At 48.0% G+C, this 20,189-nt stretch overlaps 1 protein-coding gene across 22 annotated transcripts in view; it reads right to left on the bottom strand.

The window, feature by feature from the left end:
* The window catches only part of TACC2 (transforming acidic coiled-coil containing protein 2), a 203,378-nt gene extending 185,187 nt beyond the window's left edge, over positions 1 to 18,191 (bottom strand). For 17 of the 22 annotated variants that reach the window (XM_066239458.1, XM_066239472.1, XM_066239478.1 and 14 more), the window contains exons 1-2: positions 18,101 to 18,176; positions 16,653 to 16,710 (exon numbers count right to left, since the gene is read on the bottom strand). The gene's annotated coding sequence lies outside the window, so the exon portion shown is untranslated. Of the gene's footprint in view, positions 1 to 2,373; positions 2,449 to 16,652; positions 16,711 to 18,100 lie in introns of those variants that run through there. The other 5 variants (XM_066239461.1, XM_066239466.1, XM_066239469.1 and 2 more) reach the window with 2 other exon arrangements.
* Between the last annotated feature and the right edge of the window lie 1,998 nt (positions 18,192 to 20,189).

The raw sequence follows: 20,189 nt of genomic DNA, 5'->3' as shown, positions 1-20,189 counted from the left end.
AAAAACGAGTTTGTTGCTGCGTCTCTGAGTTAACTCCAATGCACACATATACATACACACGTATACATACACACACACACACACACACACAAACGGGGTGACAAAGGGGCCCCCATGTCAAAAGGAGCTTGAGGCGTGCCACTGTCAGAATGCTCTCTGCTTCTCCTTGTGTGCAGTTCAGAAATGCAGAGCGTGGCTGCCTTCCCACCATTGGGGACAGCGGAGCTCGGTGTCCAACCTTAGAAGGCGTGAAACCCACTTCTCTTCAACAACATCTGGTTTTTATATTTTTTATTCTAAACACTTGTTTCATCAAATTGGTTTCACTTCTGCACATACTTGTATGAAGACAGAATGGCTTCTTTGCTGAGGGAAAATGGGTCGTTGGGGACAGACGAGGAAGGAGTTGTCCTGCAAAAGGGCGTGCTGCGGGGACCACTAGTCATCTCATCGGGCTCACTTGGTGACATTGTTGATTAGTCATCACCATCATGAGGGTGCTTCCTACACAGCTCAGAAGTGAGAACATGACCCAGCTGGCTTCCATGAGACCTCGCAACAGAAGCAGACCTTCCCGTGTTCTAGGAGGAGAAACTAAGGTACAGAAAACTTCAAAATCCATAGATGCTTGGGGCTTAGAGATTAGCGTCTAGTCCAGAGGGAAGCCGGCTGGAGAAGGCCAGGGGCTGGTCCGAGACCTGGTTTGGGAAGGCCAACGCTGAAATAGAACTCAGACCCCTTCCTTCTATTTCTGTCCTTTTTATTAAATTTATTGAGGCGACACCGATTAACACAATTATACAGCACAGTTCCACAACACATCATCTGCACACTGTGTCGTGTGTTCACCACCCCAAATCAAGCTCCTTCTTTCTAGTTCAAGGTTTTTTCCTCAGCAATACGCTGTCGTCATAGTATTTCCTCAGAAAAGTTCAGTGATCGACTTACTTAAAATAAAATTTGTACACTGATTTGCTTATCTGTTGAACATTGATTGAGCAGCTATCATGTGCTATACCTACTGAAGTCACTGGAAAAGAAAATGTAAGTATTTGAGCAGACCCAATTAAAATGCCTCAAACTGAGAAAATGGTGAGTGACCTCACTGTAGTGATCAGTTCTCCCACTCCTGACCCTTTAATCAAAAGGGCACAATTCCTTAACCCTTTCTGGCCATTTTCTGTTTATAAGATGGACTCTCAAAAATCATATGCTCACCTACAGAATGTAAAAATATTCATTTACTTAAAATTGATCACTCAGTTTATTTTACTTATTTATTTATTTTTTACAGAGACAGAGAGAGAGTCAGAGAGAGGGATAGACAGGGACAGACAGACAGGAACAGAGAGAGATGAGAAACATCAATCATCAGTGTTTCGTTGCGACACCTTAGTTGTTCATTGATTACTTTCTCATATGTGCCTTGACCATGGGCTTTCAGCAGACCGAGTAACCCCTTGCTCAAGCCAGCGACCTTGGGTCCAAGCTGGTGAGCTTTGCTCAAACCAGATGAGCCCACACTCAAGCTGGCAACCTCGGGGGTGTCAAACCTGGGTCCTCTGCATCCCAGTCCGACGCTCCATCCACTGCACCACCGCCTGGTCAGGCCCCTTCAGTTTATTCTTTATGTTCATTTGGAAAATGATGCTCCATCAGAAAACAACATTGTGCTACAATCATTACTCCTGTCTCAATTATAGCGACTTTCTAGTACCAACCAGCTTCAACCACATGCACACTTCAAAGCAATATCGATTTTGAAACACTTTCACCAAAATAAATTCAATAATTTTATTGAAAATCAAAACATCCAAACTACCTTTATAAAATGGGGTCACTAGTCAGCCTGACCATTGGTGGTGCAGTGAAGAGAGCATTGACCTGGGACACTGAGGTCTCAGGTTCAAGACCCCAAGGTAGCAAGCTTGAGTGTGGGATCGCCATGACCCCATGGTCGCTGGCTTGAGCCCAAAGGTTGCTGACTTAAAGCCCAAGGTCGCTGGCTGGAGCGGGGATCAGTGGCTTGGCTGGAGCCCCAGGGTGGAGCCACATGTAGGGGGTAATCAGTGAGTAATGAGGGTGCTGCAACTACAAGTTGTTGCTTCTCATCTTTCTCCCCTATAGTCCCTCTCTCTCTTTCTCTCTCTCTCTCTCCCCCCCACACACTCCCCCCTTTATCTCACTAAAAAATAATAATAATAAGTAGATGGGTCAATAAACTAAAGAAAATGGCAACAATATGTCTGCTTCATGTAAATTTCAGAACTGCAAAAGGAGAGCCCAGCTGTGTCTGAAACTGTCCCTTGGGACCTCCAGAACTGCCACCCCTCAGCTGCCAGACAGCAGAGAACAGCCCTGCCAGCTACTCACGTTTGGGGGAAAGTCCGAGACTGTGGAAAGCCTGCTTTTCTGCAATGGGACTTTCTCTTCCTGCATTCAGAAGCGAGTGAGGTTGAAGCCGAGGCGCTGACTCACCTCAGGCAGCTGGGCAGACAGCCCGCCCCCACCCTCATACCGACACCGACCAGCTGCGCTTCATACCTGGGCAGCGGCCGGCGTGCAGGGCCACTGTGATTACACAAATGTGCCACCAGCATCTCCCGGGCCACTGCGTCCAGGCCCTTCGCACAGGGATTCCTCTGTTCCTGCACGAGCAGGCGGGGCTCCTTCCAGAAAAGGTTACCCAGCCTGAAGCTGGCCCTGGGGGGACCACTGCGCCTCTGGGATCAGGACTTTGTGTCCTGCCTGGGGAGTATGGCGCAGGAGAGCAGGGACAAACCTTTCTTTCTAGAAAGGAGTAAAATGCCCCAAGGGCTTGTGTTGGCACCTGGGAAAATTCGCCATAAATAATGTGGAAAGACAAAGAAAACTTGTGGAAATAGGATGACGTCAGCAGTCTGGCACCTGTTTATGGTGTGGGGTGTGCAGAATGTACCTATTGGGGCGTGGCTTGAGTTTCAACAAGTGAACTCATAAAAGCAGCAGGCTTGCCCAGATCGCTGCTAGTCAGACCTGCCCACGCAAGCTAGAGGAGGCCCTGGGGCCCTGGGGCCCTTGGGTGGGACAAGGGCAGCCATCCAAAGACCCTTTTTTAAAAAATTCATTTTAGAGAGGAGAGCATGAGAGAGAGAGAGAAAGGTGGGGGGGAGGAGCAAGAAGCCTCAATTCCCATATGTGCCTTAGACCAGACAAGTGCAGGGTTTTGAACCGGCGACCTCCGTGTTCCAGGTCAAACGTTCCATCCACTGCGCTACCACAGGCCAGGTCCCAAAGACCCTTTTGCCCAGCCGCCTCCCTCCCACCTCCCAGGATTCCAGGATCCCTCCAGCTTATCACCAATCAGCCACCCTCCTGCGTGAACGCGGCCCGTTCTGTGTTCATAGTGGCAGAGCCTTCCATGCAAATGAAAACTTCTGCAGAAGGCCCTCACCCCTGCCACAGGGAGGCTCCTTCTAGGGAAGTCAATTGGCATTTCATCAAAGGCTTTCCAGAGACCAAGCTCAGAGCAGGGTCAGGAGCTCCTGGAAAGGGAAGCTGGGTGGGGAAGAGGAACTTGGTGCCCCACTTGTAGGTCAAACAGAGCAGAAGCGTGTACGCTTCAACAGAGGAGTGGGGAAGCAAACTGTGGTCCAACCGTGCAATGGAATATTACTCAGCCCTCAAAAAGAATGAAGCTCTGACACAGGCTGCAACTCCAGAGAACCTCCAGAATATTGTGCTAAGTGAAGAAGACCACACATAGAAAGTCATATACCATGTAATTTCATTGATGTGAAATGTCCAGAATAGGCAAATGCAGAGAGACAGAAGCCAGGTTGGTGGTTGCCAAGGGCTGGGGAAATGGGGAGTAACGTCTTAACGGGTTTGGGCTTTTATTTTGGCACAATGAAATGTTTTGGAATGAGATAGAGGTGGTGGCTGCACACCATTGTGAATTTTTTAAATGCCACTGTACTGCTCCACTTTTGCGACAGCATGGATGGACCTGGAGAGTATTATGCTAAGTGAAATAAGCCAGTGAGAGAAAACAAGTACCATATGATCTCACTAACGAACAAAATAAACTAACAAACAAAATAGAAACAGACTCATCGATACAGAGAACAGCCTGACAGCTGTTGGAGGGGAGGGGGGTTGGGGGGCTGAGTGTACAAGGTGAAGGGGTTAAGGAAAGAGGAAAACTCCTGGACACAGACAACAGTATGGGGATCACCAGAGGGAAGGGGGTGGGGGGAGAGGAGGGTACAGGGGGATAAAGGGTGATGGAAGGAGACTTGACTTAGGGTGGCGAACACAACACAATATACAGATGGTGTGTTATAGAATGCTACACCTGAAATCTATATAATTTCATTAAACAATGTCACCCCAATAAATTTAATTAAAAATTGTAAGAAGAAATAAAAATGAAGTAAAATAGTTTATTTTGTTATGTGACTTCCATCTCAATTTTAATAAGGGTATCTTTTTCACACCTTGGGGTTCTGCAGAAGATATTTGAAAAAAAGAATTCCACTAGTTGGTAAAAAAAACACAACATTTGAAAAGTGTTCCTTTTCATTTGTTATCAGTAGGTTTCTGTACAATTAAGGATCGGAGGTGTGGGAAACAAGAACATTTGCTTCCCGCCCCCTCAAATCACAGGAGAACTTTTCTAGAGGAGAGAATCTTTTTAAGCAAAATATCTGAATGAGCAGACTGGGAATGAAATGCAGTGTGGTCTGAGGCGAGTCTGTAGCAAGTGGGCAAATATGGTGAAAGCTCTGACAAAGAGAAGGGGGGAATTGGGAGGGGAGAAGGAGGGAGAGAGCGAGGATGGCCAACCAAAATGGGAGCGTCCCATCGGACTTGGAAGGTGCGTAATGTTCAGTGTTCAGTGGTGGACATTTGGCAATGTGAATTCCCCCAGGAATCACCCTCTCAGTCAACTCTGGAGCCTCACGGCATCGCTTCTGTTGCCACCACTGGCCCCTGGACCACCCTACCAGGGCTGCTGGATGCTGGTGTCACTGCTGACACCTGTCTCACCACTGGCCACCAGAGATGCTGTCACTTCTACCAGGGGAGAGAGCAAAGGAATGTTGAGACTATTCAACTTCCATGCCAGGAGCTAGTAGTGTTTCATCTCTTATAATCATAGATTGCCTGGCATGGGGGAAGGGGAGAGAGGTCCAGAAAGATACCAGGCACATCAGAATTCATAGTGCCCACACTCCTTAGCCACGCACGCCTTTCCCCAAGGTAGTCCTCGAAGAAGACCCCAACATTAGTCTCCATGACTTACTGCTGTCTGCATGTGTCCATGGCCTCTCCTCATGCTGTCTTCATCCGAGCCATACATCAGCTGGGCTTCCACTGCCCCCCTCCCCCCATCAGTAAACGCACCTGACTGTGGGCTCACTCGTCTAACCCTTTGGAGACCATACATAAAGGGTTGTGATTATGCACCAGACCCCAGGGCCAAACTGCCACAGTGTGGACACCGACTCCACCACTCACCTGGTGTACAAACTGGCAAATTACTTAACTTCTCTGTGCTCAGTTTTGCCAACTTTTCTTTCTTTCTTTCTTTCTTTCTTTCTTTCTTTTTTTTTTTTTTTTTTTGACAGAGAGTCAGAGAGAGGGACAGACAGACAGGGAGAGAGATGAGAAGCATCAATTCTTCATTGCGGCACCTTAGTTGTTCATCGATTGTTTTCTCATATGTGCCTTGGCTGGGGGGCTACAGCAGAGCAAGTGACCCCTTGCTCAAGCCAGAGACCTTGAACTCAAGCTGGCAACCCTGTGCTCAAGCTGGTGAGCCCGCACTGAAGCCAGTGACCTTGGGGTTTTAAACCTGGGTCCTCTGCATCCCAGTTTAATGCTCTATCCACTGCACCACCACCTGGTCAGGCAGTTTTGCCATCTCTTAAATGGCAATCACATAGCTATTGTGAGTTAATGTCCATAAAGCTCTTAGAAGAGATTAAGCACTAGACAAACTATTGACTATTATATCATTGGCAGTGGGATTATTGGGGCTATGACACTGTATTTCTTCAGAAATGATTCATGGTTGAGGCTCCTAATTAATTCAGGGTGGCTTACCACAAACAAGACTGGATTCACCAAGGTTTCTTCTGCCCACTGACCTATGTATGGTGTCTAAACAGCCAGCTAAACCTCCACCTAGTTTCTCATAGATTAAAATAGAATTTGAATAAATCCATTTTATTGAATTAATTAATGGGGGTGACATTGGTCCATAAGAATATACCGTATAGGTTTCAGGTGAACATCTCTATAGCATTTGAACCATTGATTGCGTTGTGTGCCTGTCACCCAAAGTCAAATCCTTTTCTGTCACCGTATATTTGTCCCTCTTTCCTCCCCTCCTCCCATTTTAAAAGACAGTTGTTTGGGAGAATTTTCTTTTTCAGCTGTCACATCTACACAGCCGCAGAAGGTCCTCAGGATAAACCGGGATGGTCCTTGATTCATTAATTCACATGTTTACTCATTCCATAAATATTGAGCTCTTTTTATGTGCCAGGCACTACTACGGGGAGCTCATGCTCTTTTTTTTTTTTTCTCTAAATGGGTTTTTTTTTAATTTATTGAATTTATTGGAGAGACATTGATCAACAAAATCATATAGGTTTCAGGTGTAATTCTAGAAGACGTCACCTGTATGTTACATCGTGCGTCCACCACCCCGAGTCGAGTCCCTTCCATCACCATTTATCCCCCTTTACCCTCTCCTCCCCCCCTCCCCTTTCCCCTCTCATAATCACCATGATGTTTTAAATACCTCCAGCAAAGCTATGGGCTAGGTACTTTACTTTTTATGGACGAACAACTGAAGCCCGGAGAGGCCAGTGGGCATGACCAGAGACCAACAGAGAGCAGAGGAAGAATGGGGCCTGTTGGGCCCCAAACCCTGCGAGCGATGGACAAGGCAACGCTGCCACCTGGGAAGATTTCTGTGAGTTCAGAGGTCATTCGCTGCCTTTATCTTTTGCCCATTCAGTTCTGTCACAGAGCATGGGTTTTCTAGCCATTGGCAACGAAAGCTGGTTGGTTGGGAAGGTTCCAGCTTATGGTACCCTGCAATGACCTGGAAAGAGGGTATAGCAGGTCCAGGTTTGAGGCCGGCTGATTAACCATCATGGCTTACTTAGGCAGCCCAGCAGGCGTGGGTCGCCAGAAGCGTTGCCGTGAGGAGCCAAGAGCATACTTGGGGACGGGCTGAGGGCCAGGTCTGGAAGAGGAGGGCGCCTAGAAACGTGAGAAGCAGCACAGCAGCTAAGCTGTGCGGACAGACGGACGCTGCGCAGGGGTGGAGGGCGGGGCTCAGAACCCAGACCACGATGCCCGTTTTACATGCTGTGTGTAGGGTGGGGGTACGGGGAGCTGGGGAATCGGAGGCAAGATCACACAGGCCTTCTTTCATCCATGATAACACGGAGTCTCAGAGATTTCGCAAGTGACATTCCACCTTCCTGCGAGAAGAGCCTGCTGGGATTTGTTGATGCATCAATCACGCCAACTTTTCTACCCAGGGTTATTTAACTCTCTACGGAAAAGACCTTTTTGTCTATGATAGAAATGTATCTGTTTTAAAGGCTTAGTAACTTTTGATTTTCCTCCTGCATTGAATAATTTAAATCACGAGAGCTGGAGGGATCTTTGCGAGCCTCTTCTCCGACAAACCCATTTTCCAGGTGAGGACTCAGGCCTAGAAGGTGGAAATGATTTACCCATTACCTTGCCATGAGCAAGGGTCAGAACCAGAACTAAACTGAGACAGGCTTGCGACCAACAGGCAGGCTTCCCCGGACCTTTCTAGGCTCCGGCGTAGCCTCCAGTTTAGACCAGCAAGGTCAGGCGAGACCCAGCCTGTCCTGCCGCGGCTTCGCCCTCCGGCCACCACAGCCTCCAGCCAGCCGGTCAGGCCTGCGTCAGCCGAGTCAGCCAAGGACGTGGGAGGCTCTGAGCAGAGGAGTGGAGGCAGTGTCTGCCCCCTGAGGGTGAGCTCAGGTCACCTGACTCTGCCACTCTTTGACAAACCCAGCCACTGAAGCCAGTTGCTGTTCCCGAAGAGCTCTCCCCTCATCTCAGCTTCCCCCCGCCCCCCACCGTGGCTGCATCCAGTTCTTCTAACTGTCTGCCTTGCACAGCTGAGCACAGAGCTACTTATAGCTCCGTTATCATGTTCCTGTCTCAATACAAACAAACAGCGTAGCCTGGGAAAGGGATCTGTTGGGAGGCATCGCCTGTTTTTCAGCCGGGCACCTTCGCGAGTGCCAAGGACCCGGCAGCTCGGTGACGTTTGAGTGACATGACAGCTTTTCCTCCCCTCCCCCTGCGCCTCCTGTCTCCTTTCCTCTCCCATTCCTGAGGCCACCTTGAGATTTTTCTGTGCTGTTTTCTTATTTTATTTATTTTTTTATTTTAGAGATGGGGGGGGAGAGAGAGAGAGAGAGAGAGAGAGAGAGAAAGGGGGAAGGAGCAGGAAGCATCAACTCCCATATGTGCTTTGACCAGACAAGTGCAGGGTTTTGAACTGGCAACCTCAGTGTTCCCAGGTCGATGCTTTATCCACTGCGCCACCAGAGGTCAGGGCCACCTTGAGATTTTGATGTGAAAAGTCCAGACTTGTAGGAGATACAGATTAGGAGGCACTTGGAAGTCACCTGCACTGGTGCCCCAGAGATCAGGGATTGGACTGACACGCCCCGCTCCTCTGCCAGTGAGAGGCGGACCGGTTACTGTTAGTTTCTCAGCTCCTAACCCACTACAGCCAGATGCTCGGAGACTCTCCAGCCCCCTTTCTGTCTGCCCGCTGCTCCGTGTGAGGTTCTGCCAGGAGGGACAGAGGCCCGAGGAGGAGGAGGAGAGGGAGGAGGAGGGGAGAAGGGAGAAAGGAGAGCGAACGCCTCCTGCCCACTTCATCACCCACCTCCCATGTCACCCCTGCACCAGCAGTGCCCTCCCGGCGCGGCAGTGGGGTCCAGTCCACAGCTTCCCCGGTGCTCACAGAGCTGGCCTCATGGGCCCCATGGCTGAAGCCCCCTCCGCAGAGGTCCTAGGCTCCCTTTTGCGGGGTCCCTCCTATAAGCTTCTCAGTTGTAATAGTTCCAGCTTCTTCTCTTTGCTCCCCCAGCTTTGGGCAATCGCAGGCAGAAAACATGGCCTCTTCGTAGCTGATGAGTGGTTGGCCATCACCTAGCCAGCCCACAGCCGACCACACACTCATGAGGGATCCCGGCTGAGACCAAGAGAACCACTCAAAGGAGCAGCTGGGCCCAGCCCCAATTGCCAATCTACTGAGGCAAAAGCTAAATAAGTGATTATTGTTTTAAACCAAGTTTTGGGGTGGTCTGTTATATGGCAAAAGCTAATTGATGAGATTCTCCCCAGATGATCCATTTAAGCTCCCCTTGGTGCCAGCCAGCACCCTCTGACTGGCCATCTTAAAGCTCTGTTCACTGAAGTGCAAAGGCTGCCACACGAGGAAGGACTGATCGACGGATCAAATCCCTCCTGGTGAAACGACAACTTATAAGCATGGCTCCTTGATCAGTAGCCGCTAGTGTCTTCTTGGTCCGTGCCCGCTGAGTGCCATCACCCTACAGTATTCTGAGGATGAAGCTGGTAGCATCCCATGTTATGAACCATGGATAGCCCCTTAGCCCAGAATGAAATCAGAAAGCTGCATATTGATTTGCAACAAAAGATCTCTTTTCTCCCCCCCCCACAACAGATACTTGACGTCCCAGTCAAATAGGAGGTTCCCTTGCTCACAATTTCCATTTAGTCCTCTGCAAACTAGAGATTAGCGAAACCATATTTATTATGAAAACAAGCTGTTGAAACCCACAAAAATTCAGACATCAGTTTGAATCCAAAAGTTGAACTGTGCTGTCATTTTTGGAAATCAAATACAGTATCAACATAATTGGAAACTGTGGGCTGAGGGGAGCATGTAATGGGGGTGGGGGAGCTGTTTCAATGAAAACAAGATGACAGAGATCTTGAGGGTAGATCGGAGATCAGTGTCAGTAACATCAGAGCCAACGATATTAATGCTGATGAGCCATACATTACAGCCAAGTTAAGAAACTGAAGATATTTGCCTTTCATAGGATAAAATAAGACTGTGCAAAATGCAAGTAAATACAGTGTGTCCGTAAAGTCATGGTGCACTTTTGATCGGTCACAGGAAAACAACAAAAGACAATAGAAATGTGAAATCTGCACCAAATAAAAGGAAAACCCTCCCAGTTTCTGTAGGATGATGTGGCAGCATGTGCACATGCGCAGATGATGACGTAACACCGTGTATACAGCGGAGCAGCCCACGGCCATGCCAGTCAAAATGTGGACAGTACAGAGGAAAGTTCAGTGTGTTCTGTGGCTCGCTAAATTTGAATCCGTGACCAAAGTGCAACATGAATATTGGCGCGTTTATAACGAAGTGCCACTACATAGGAATAACATTACTCGGTGGGATAAGCAGTTGAAGGAAACTGGCAGTTTGGTGGAGAAACCCCGTTCTGGTAGGCCATCAGTCAGTGACGAGTCTATAGAGGCTATACGGGATAGCTACCTAAGGAGCCCTAAAAAAATCTGTGCATGAGCCCACATCGAACTGCACTGAATAGGTAGGAAACTGGGAGAGTTTTCCTTTTATTTGGTGCAGATTTCACATTTCTATCGTCCTTTGTTGCTTTCCTATAACCGGTCAAAAGTGCACCATGACTTTACGGACACACTGTATTAGGCTTTAGAGAGAGTTTTAGCTAGCATCAGGCAATTTTATTATGTAAAATAGAAAATAGCTTTTTGAAACCTCTGTTCCTCAGAGAAGTTTATTGAAAATTCATCTTTAAAAATTTAAGGAGCTGAGTAGGGGAAATTTCACAAAGGAAGGAGCCCAGAGGGGAAGCCCAAAACCTGCGCACAAATTCCTCCTCACATCCCTGGCTGGTTCCTGAAATGCAGCTATTCCGTGTAAACAGCGAGGAACCCAGGAAAAGCGACAGAAGCTAAACCACCTGAGAGACAGCTTCCACGAAAGCCTTTTGGAGCTCAAGTCCGATTGAGTTAGGGGTAATAGGTACATACCTCAAGCTTCTCACTGAAACCGCGGAGGAACAGAGCCTTAAGAATAAGGAATAAATCCCAGGACTTTCTAAACCTAAGCTTTTTTTTTTATTTTTTTTATTTTTTTATTTTTTTATTTTTATTTTTTATTAAAGATTTTATTTATTCATTATAGGGGGGGGGCAGGAAGCATCAACTCCCATATGTGCCTTGACCAGGCAAGCCCAGGGTTTTGAACCAGCAACCTCAGCGTTTCCAGGTTGACGCTTTATCCACTGCGCCACCACAGTAAACCTAAGCTTTTACAGTTTTCAGTAATTGAACTGTGGACAGAAGAAAATACAATAGTATTTGGAGGATGAGAACAGAATCCAGTATCTACAATGTCTCATTACAACATCCAGAATACCATAAGGAACCGGCTGGTACATGAAGAAGCAGGAAAGCATGACCTATAATCAAGAGGGAGAACAAGCAATCTCATCAAACACACACATAACCCAGAAGTTTGAATTAGCAAACAACGACATAACAATCACTCTTACAGCCATGACAAAAAGAATTTACAGAAAAATATAGACATAAGAATGGAAGACATGAAAAACTTCTGGGGGATATATAGTTATATAATGAAGAATATAGGAGAGACATAGAAACTTGAGGGAGGACAGTGGAAAAGTGCCTTAAGAGATATATCAACCCAGCTTGACCAGGCAGTGGCGCAGTGGATAGAATGTTGGCCTGGGAGGCTAAGGACCCAGGTTCAAAACCCTGAGGTCACCAGCTTGAGCATGGGCTTATCCAGCTTGAGCACAGGCTCACCAGCTTGAGTGTGTGGTCACTAACTTGAGCATGGGATCACAGACATAGCCCCATAGTTGCTGGCTTAAGCCCAAGGTCACTGGTTTGAGCCCTAGGTTGCTGACTTGAGTCCAAGGTCACTGGCTTGAGCAAGGGGTCACTGGTTCAGCTGCAGCCCACAGTCAAGGCACATATGAGAAAGCAATCAATGAACAACTAAGGTGCCACAATTATGAGTTGATGGTTCTCATCTCTCTCCCTTACTGTCTGTCTGTCTCTGTCTGTCTCTGTCTATCCCTCAAGAAAGAAAGAAAGAAAGAAAGAAAGAAAGAAAGAAAGAAAGAAAGAAAGAAAGAAAGAAAGAAAGATCAACTTAGCCTGACCTGTGGTGGCGCAGTGGATAAAGTGTCGACCTGGAATGCTGAGGTCGCCAGTTCGAAACCCTGGGCTTGCCTGGTCAAGGCACATATGGGAGTTGATGCTTCCAGCTCCTCCCCACCTTCTCTCTCTCTCTCTCTCTCTCTCTCCCCCTTTCTCTCTCCTCTCTAAAATGAATAAATAAAATTTTTTTTAAAAAATTAAAAAAAAAAGAAAGATCAACTTAAAGCAACTTTTGATTCTTTTTTTTTTTTTTTTTTTTTTTTTGTATTTTTCTGAAGCTGGAAATGGGGAGAGACAGTCAGACTCCCGCATGCACCCGACCGGGATCCACCTGGCACACCCACCAGGGGGCGATGCTCTGCCCCTCTGGGGCGTCGCTCTGCCGCGACCAGAGCCACTCCAGTGCCTGGGGCAGAGGCCAAGGAGCCATCCCCAGCACCCAGGCCATCTTTTGCTCCAATGGAGCCTTGGCTGCGGGAGGGGAAGAGAGAGACAGAGAGGAAGGAGGGGAGGGGGTGGAGAAGCAAATGGGCGCTTCTCCTATGTGCTCTGGCCGGGAATCGAACCCGGGTCCCCCGCACGCCAGGCCGACGCTCTACCACTGAGCCAACCGGCCAGGGCCAGCAACTTTTGATTCTTGTTTGGATCTTAACTGAAATAAACCAACTGTAATAAAAATGAGACAATCAGGGATATATTTGAACCTTAGTTCCTAGTGCTGTGTACCTGGTTACTACGTGGGGACTTAACCTCACCAAGTGTGAATACATCTCCCAAAGGATAATTTCCTGAGTTTCCTCCTACTAGGACCGCCCATCTGACAGGAAGCTCTGGTACTAATGACTGATAGCCTACGGGCATCACTCCCTCTCTATCTCGTTGCTTCTCCAAGGTGGGAATCTAAACTTGGATAAATCACTTCCCTCCGTGCCTATTGACCAACATGTCAACCTGAATCTTTTTCTGTGTGCTAAATGAGGGGAGGCATGTGCAGAAAGCACTGACAGTCCTGGGGACAGAGGAGCCGCTGGTGTTGGCAGAGAAGGAATTATGTCCAACAGAAGCCAAAAGTGAAACTTCCAGCGGGCAAAGAGAACAATATCACCAAATGCTCTTCAAAGCACTGGAACACATGAGTGGATAATCTTGTGACTGACCGGGACTCAAGGGCTGGCTGTCTCATCAGTTTGCTATGAAATAGGAGACGCGAAATAACTTTGTCAGATCCTAACTTGAACCGTTATCCGTTTCAGCAGAAGCATATTCACAGGAAGGGAATTTTTTGACCAAAAGGAAATGCAGAGCCATGGTTTGGTTTGGTTTTTAATGTCACAGAGTGCCTTGCAAAATGACGTCCCCTCAAAATGAACAACCTGGCCCTGTTTAGAAATGATCCCTCCAGCTCCATGCAGACCCATACCCTTCGTGGTCCTTTCATACGTAATGAGCACAACCAGAAAGAAATAATGACCACAGCTAACGTCTTGCAACTCAGGATTTGATGCACATCACAGGCAGCAATTCCCTGAGGAGGGTCAGTCTTTGGCAGGATCTGGATATTTCTTTGGAGCCCCCAGAATCCCGAGACACAACTAATATCAGCCATGCCTGAGCTTTGCACGGAGGTAGGCAGCTCAACTCCATAAAGTGAGCTAGCTGTCTGCTTGAACGACATCAGCCTGTGTTGCTGGGTTTAATCTCTTTCTAATTCTTTGGCACCAATTCTGACACGGGGCTCTGCTGAGGCTGTTCCCTGACTAGAGCGGGGAGCAGAATTTGCCCTTTTTAGGTCACAAACCCAGAGCATTCACTCATCACAGTGACTCCACTGTGTCAATTAGCAACATTTATGAAACGTTGGCAAGACCGCAACTATCTTCAGTTGCTCCTGCCACACATGGCACTCCACAGGGGTCACACACACATCAACTTGCCACGGCAGGTTAGGATTATGAAAACACATGGATACACACCTCTTCTAAACACGGCCGGATTAAGAACCCTAGGGCAAGGGTCGTGAATTGTCCGGTGCAGACAAGCCAACAAAGAGTAGTCTTTCTGTGCCAGTTTCCCGGACAGTGTAGGGCTGCTCCCTTGCTGCTCTCACCAGACAGTGGGAATTCTACTGAAAACTGCCTTTCTCCAGCATTTGAGGCTGGGATGAAACTTCTTGTGGTGACATGGATGACAAATCTCACCTGGGCTTGTGGTCTCCCGGAAACTCAGGGCCTTGGACTGGGGTCAGCATCACAGTGAGTGTGGTTTCCTATTGGTCAGTACTCCACAATCTAGTCAGTTGCCCTTGTCCTGGCTCTCTCCCTACCCTGTTAGCCACCCAGCGCAGTCCCCTACCCCCAGCCTGCCAGTGGCTTATGAAATACACACCCTTGCATGCAGTTAGTAGCACCTGTCATCGCCACCTGGCTTTCACTTTGGCAATCCTGTGAAATCACACACTTGAGCAGGTAACTTTGGAGGACCTGCCTCTGTCCCTTACTCCAGAAATGACTCCTTTTGTGTGTGTGTGTGACAGAGACAGAGGGACAGATAGGAACAGACAGGAAAGGAGGGAGATGAGAAGCATCAATTCTTTGTTGAGGTACCTTAGTTGTTCGTTGACTGCCTTATCATATGTACTTTAACCAGGGGGCTACAGCAGACCGAGTGACCCCTTGCTCAAGCCAGTGACCATATACATGACCCCACACTCAAGACAGCGAGTCAGCGCTCAAGCTGGCGAGCCCATGCTTGAGCCAGTGACCTCAGGAGTTTGAACCTGGATCCTCCGCATCCCAATCCGACACTATCCACTGCGCCGCCACCTGGTCAGGCTATGGCTCCTTCTTCATTCTCTCCCCCACCCCCCCAACTGAGCCATCTTGAGGTTGGTTGGACACTAGCGACAGATTCTGGCTTAAGCTGGGCCAATCAGATTCTCCCTCTTAATAATTGACAGGAGTCCTAGAAGTCAATAGGAGGCCCCAAGTCACAAGGCAATGGGGAACAAGGACCCGGATCAGTGCCAGAGAAACGCAGAGCCTGTGCGTGGTGACCAGAGGGAGGGCCAGGACAGGAGCCCAGCAGAGGAGACCCGCCCACCGCAGACCAGAACCAAGCAGGAGGTCATGCACACGCAGGGGTGGCTACAGCCCCAAGCTCTGTTGTCTCAACGAAGTTCCCCTGTGAGTGGTTTCTGTTTCTTACAAGCACATATTTTCTGATTGTAAACACCCTCAAAAGTTGCCCTGGGCTCTGGCGATTTCTCAGCCCTCATGCTCCTGCAGCCTCTGACACTGTCACCCCAGGTCCTCCCCAACCTCTTTCCATTGAACAAGCTGCTGCGAAGTCCTCTTCTCCTTCTCCGTCTCCAGCTGCTCTTCCTAAAGCCACTGAAGGAGATTCGGGAGTTGGCTTCCAGCGGGTCTTCTCCTCGGAACATTCCATGGACCCCATAATGTCCCCCGGGGAGTCCAGGCCCGAGGCTGAGAGCCAGGCGCCAGCCCGGACGGCTCCTGCCCACCCCACCTGCGTTTTCCACGCTCTGCTGTGTATCTCTACTTAGGGGACTCACAGCCACAGACCCTCCTGAAATGGCATCTACTCTCTTTCTCCCTCAAACCACCTTTCTCTTCACTCTCCCACTTCCACTGAGAGGAGGACCCTCATGGGGTCACATCGCCGGGAACCCTCATGGTAATTCAGTGCCCCATGCTGATGGCTTGCTCTATATCTGCCTCACTACAGGCCAGAGGCTCCATGAGGGCCTAGATGACAGGAGCTTGGTGCACAACTAATTAACTGCATCCCCACTTCATCCCCAAGTGGCCTGGTACATGGGGCCACTTAGAAGTCTGCTGAAGTGGGCCCTGGCTGGTTGGCTCAGTGGTAGAACATCAGCCTGGCATGTGGAAGTCCCAGGTTCTGATTCCTGATCAGGGCACACAGGAGAAGTGCCCATCTGCTTCTCCACCCCTCCCCCTCTCCTTCCTCTCTGTCTCTCTCTTCCCCTCCCACAGCCGAGGCTCCACTGGAGCAAAGTTGGCCCCGAGCACTGAGGATGGCTCCATGGCCTCCACCTCAGGTGCTAGAAAGGCTCTGGCGCCTGACCTGTGGTGGCGCAGTGGATAAAGCGTTGACCTGGAAATGCTAAGGTCGCCGGTTCGAAACCCTGGGCTTGCCTGGTCAAGGCACATACGGGAGTTGATGCTTCCAGCTCCTCCCCCCGTCTCTGTCTCTCTCTCCCTCTCTCTCTCCTCTCTAAAGTGAATAAATAAAATAAAAATTAAAAAAAATTAAAAAATTAAAAAAAAAAAGAAAGGCTCTGGCTACAACGGAGCAATGCCCCAGATGGGCAGAGCATCGTCCCCTGGTGGACTTACTGGGTGGATCACGGTCGGGCGCATGCAGGAGTCTGTCTCTCTGCCTCCTCGCTTCTCACTTCAGAAAAATACAAAAAACAAAAAGAAGAAGAAGTCTGCTGAAGTGAATTGAAGGCCATGAATGGTCATGTTTTTCTCTCTGTTCCACTCCTCTCGTCTCTTCCATCTACACTCCCCAAGCTCTCTAGGTGCTTCCTTCCTGATGCCTCTTTCATTGCCCCCTTCCTCCCCATTCCCTTTGCTCTGGGCCAGACCCTGTCACTACCCATGAGCCTCTGCAGAAGCAAGCTGGTCTCCCTAATTGCAAGGAAACATCTGATATGTGGAATTCTAGGATGATGATGACAGCAGAGCTCCAACAGCCTCCCAAATCCCCTCCTATAAACAGACGGAGCAACTAGATTTTAAAAATAAATAAATAAAATCTATGCACATTCACAGCAACAGAAATGTGTGTATAATAAGGTTTCCCCTGAGCCTTAACCACCAACAGCCATAAGGCCCACCTGGCATTGGTGTCTGTGCCTGAAGAAGCAAAGGGAAGCAGCAAGGTACTGTCAGCTGGGCCTGGGAGCAGAAAACCCCCAAATAACTAGCAGGTGTTCACAGGAAGGATGCTAGGCCCTTCTGGAAGGAGCCGCTAAAACTGGGTAGAGTTGCGGCCCCTGGATACACATACGCAGGTGTTACACACACTAGATTGTAAAGGCTTTACATGGGGTAAGGAATTTCAGCCCGTGCGTTTCTGTTTCGTGGGACACGCTACAAAACAGGCTGGAGGCACACTCACTCACACTCCCCTGTGTTTAACTGGACAGCAGGGTTCTCTCAGAGGCTTAGGATTCAGCTCTACTTCACTGTGACCCAGCGGCTCAGTCAGAACCGACACTAAGTGAAACTCAGAGACACGCCGTTTTTGCTGAGATCACATGGCATGCAAGTTGGCAGCCGCAGCGTCAGAATGGGGTTTGGGAAGGTACTTGTGAGAGTCTGGAGAAACACTGTGTGAACCTGTCAAAGTCAACACCATCCGGGATTTTAAAAAGCTATTTCCCACAAAGTCTTCACGTATTGGGGCCTCCGGGGCTCTCTTAAATCACCCACAGAATCACAAGTACTTGAAAAAATCTCATTTGCAATGGGCAGAGCCATTAGCAGAGTCCAGAGAAATCGGTCAACCGTATATTACAAATGGAGAGACTAAGGTCTAGACCAAATCCTACCAAAAGGAACTTATTGGAAAGAAAACAAAAACCGTTTACATGGTTTAGAAGATCATCAGAAGGAGGGGGAGAGATTCAGAAGCACCGCTGTGTCCTTAATTTCCCTTCATACAGAAAAAAAAGAAAGAAAAAAATGCATCTGGCCCCTCTAATCTCAGTCGCCAAACCAGTTTACAGCCACGCGTTGCTCAAAGGAGAAATGCCACCAATCCGAGACTGACTTACCCAGTGTCCTCTGAGCATGAACTGCAGACAGGGGAAAGGCTCTCTCTTCTTGATGTTACGACTTTTCAGCACTGCCCTCCGCCCCTCTGCCCGCGGTCTGTCTTCCCCCAGGATCACATGGAAGTGTTCTATAAATGTGCATTGGCTTACGGTTGGGAACGCTGGCCTGGGAGGCAGCAGTGTGTAAGCAATCTGACCCAGGCCAGGCGGCAGCTTCCAGAAGGCTCTGCAGCCCAGAGAGAGGATTACAGGGGGCAGAGAGCTTGCAGGTACTGGACAGCCTGCAGCTCTGTTTTGCTCGCTGTAAGTTTATTTATTTGGGATCTGAAACCAATTTCAGTTGCAATTTCATTTATACTTGGGGGGCAGGTCTAAATTTGGGTGAGGACCAGCTATTTTCAAAAGAAAGCAGGCGAAAGAAAGAAAGAAGGAAGGAAGGAAGGAAGGAAGGAAGGAAGGAAGGAAGGAAGGAAGGAAGGAAGGAAGGGAGGGAGGGAGGGAGAAAGGGAGGGAGAAAGGGAGGGAGGGAGAGAGAGAGAGAAAGAGAGAAAGAAAGAAAGAAAGAAAGAAAGAAAGAAAGAAAGAAAGAAAGAAAGAAAGAAAGAAAGAAAAAAGCTATAGAATTAGAAGTGCTTTGCCTGACCAGGCCGTGGCGCAGTGGATAGAGAGTTGGACTGGGATGTGGAGGACTCAGGTTCGAGACCCCGAGGTCTCAAGCTTGAGCGTGGGCTCATCTGGTTTGAGCAAGGCATACTAGCTTGAGCCCAAGGTCGCCAGCTCGAGTAAGGGTTCACTCGGTCTGCTGTAGCCCCCCAGTCAAGGCACATATGAGAAATCAATTAATGAACAACTAAGGAAACAAAACGAAGAATTGATGTTTCTCATCTCCCTCCCTTCTTGTCTGCTGTCTGTCCCTATCTGTCCCTCTCTGACTCTCTCTCTCTCTGTCTCTGCACACAAAAAAAATAAAAAATAAAAAAATAAATTAAAAATTTAGGAGTGTTTAGAAGTGCTTCTGGTAAACAGGGACACAGGTCGTTGTCAGCTTTACCAACCTCATAAAATCAAGTGGCCCTTTTGAAAATGTCAGTATGTTCCCTTGAGAAAGGGAAAATGACCAATCACTGTTAGGCCAATTCTAAGTTGGCAAAGCTACCTAAAATCCCACCAGTATTTAGTGAATTACGGGGGCAGCCATACAATGGAAACCTTGCAGCTGTTAGGAAGGACGTGGAACTCGACAAACATGGAAAACTCTCCAAGATACATCATTAAGTGGGGAAAAAAATTAAGGTGCAGACAGTGTGTATAATATACTACATTTCTGTTAAAAAAAAAAGAGGAGGATATAAATTTGTGTGTGTACTGCTTTATGTATAATAGGTAAATTCTATGCTCTAAAAAGTCATACTATATTATAATATTATAAAGTAATGACTCTTTTTGAGAATGCACATGAGACTAGTGACAGTGGCTGCCCACAGGGAGGGGTGGGCACTGAGGGACAGAGAAAGGAGACGTCTCCTCCCATATGCCCTTTTATGTTCTAGGAATTTTATCTCATATGAATGGTAATTTTTCAAAATAACAATTTTTAAGGTAATCTAATTTTCACTAGAAATGTTTAAATTTAAAAATTCCCATCCAGAGCACTGAATCCAATCGACCATAACACATGTGTTCACATATTTAAAATCTGTGGTTGGGTCAGGAAGGAGAACGCTTTAGAAGACAAGAGCTTTGCAATAGCTAAAATACTGCTGAGTTTTGAATGGGGCAGTCTGGATTTTCAGGCCTGGTTCATCTCCTTGCTAGCTGTGACTTTGCTCACTGCCTGAATGCTATGCACTTCAATTTCATCAGGTGTAAATGGTCCCACACCCCACCTTCTCCACTGGCCCAGCATGGCTTACGCAAGCCAGTGTATATAAAACCCTTATTTAAAAACAAAACAAAACAAAACAAAAAAACCTCTTAGTCAAGAATAGAATTGTACAAAGTGATCACATTGGATCCTGTTTTTCTGAAGTTCTTGTGTAATTTTAACATGCAGATAATGTAAATCCATTTTCCCACAAGAACAAGCATA

Source organism: Saccopteryx bilineata, chromosome 7 (assembly GCF_036850765.1).
Source record: "Saccopteryx bilineata isolate mSacBil1 chromosome 7, mSacBil1_pri_phased_curated, whole genome shotgun sequence".
In the NCBI taxonomy this organism is placed as follows: Eukaryota; Metazoa; Chordata; class Mammalia; order Chiroptera; family Emballonuridae; genus Saccopteryx; species Saccopteryx bilineata.
Note: the sequence above shows the minus strand (reverse complement) of the source record. Positions and strands in the feature narration are given on the sequence as shown.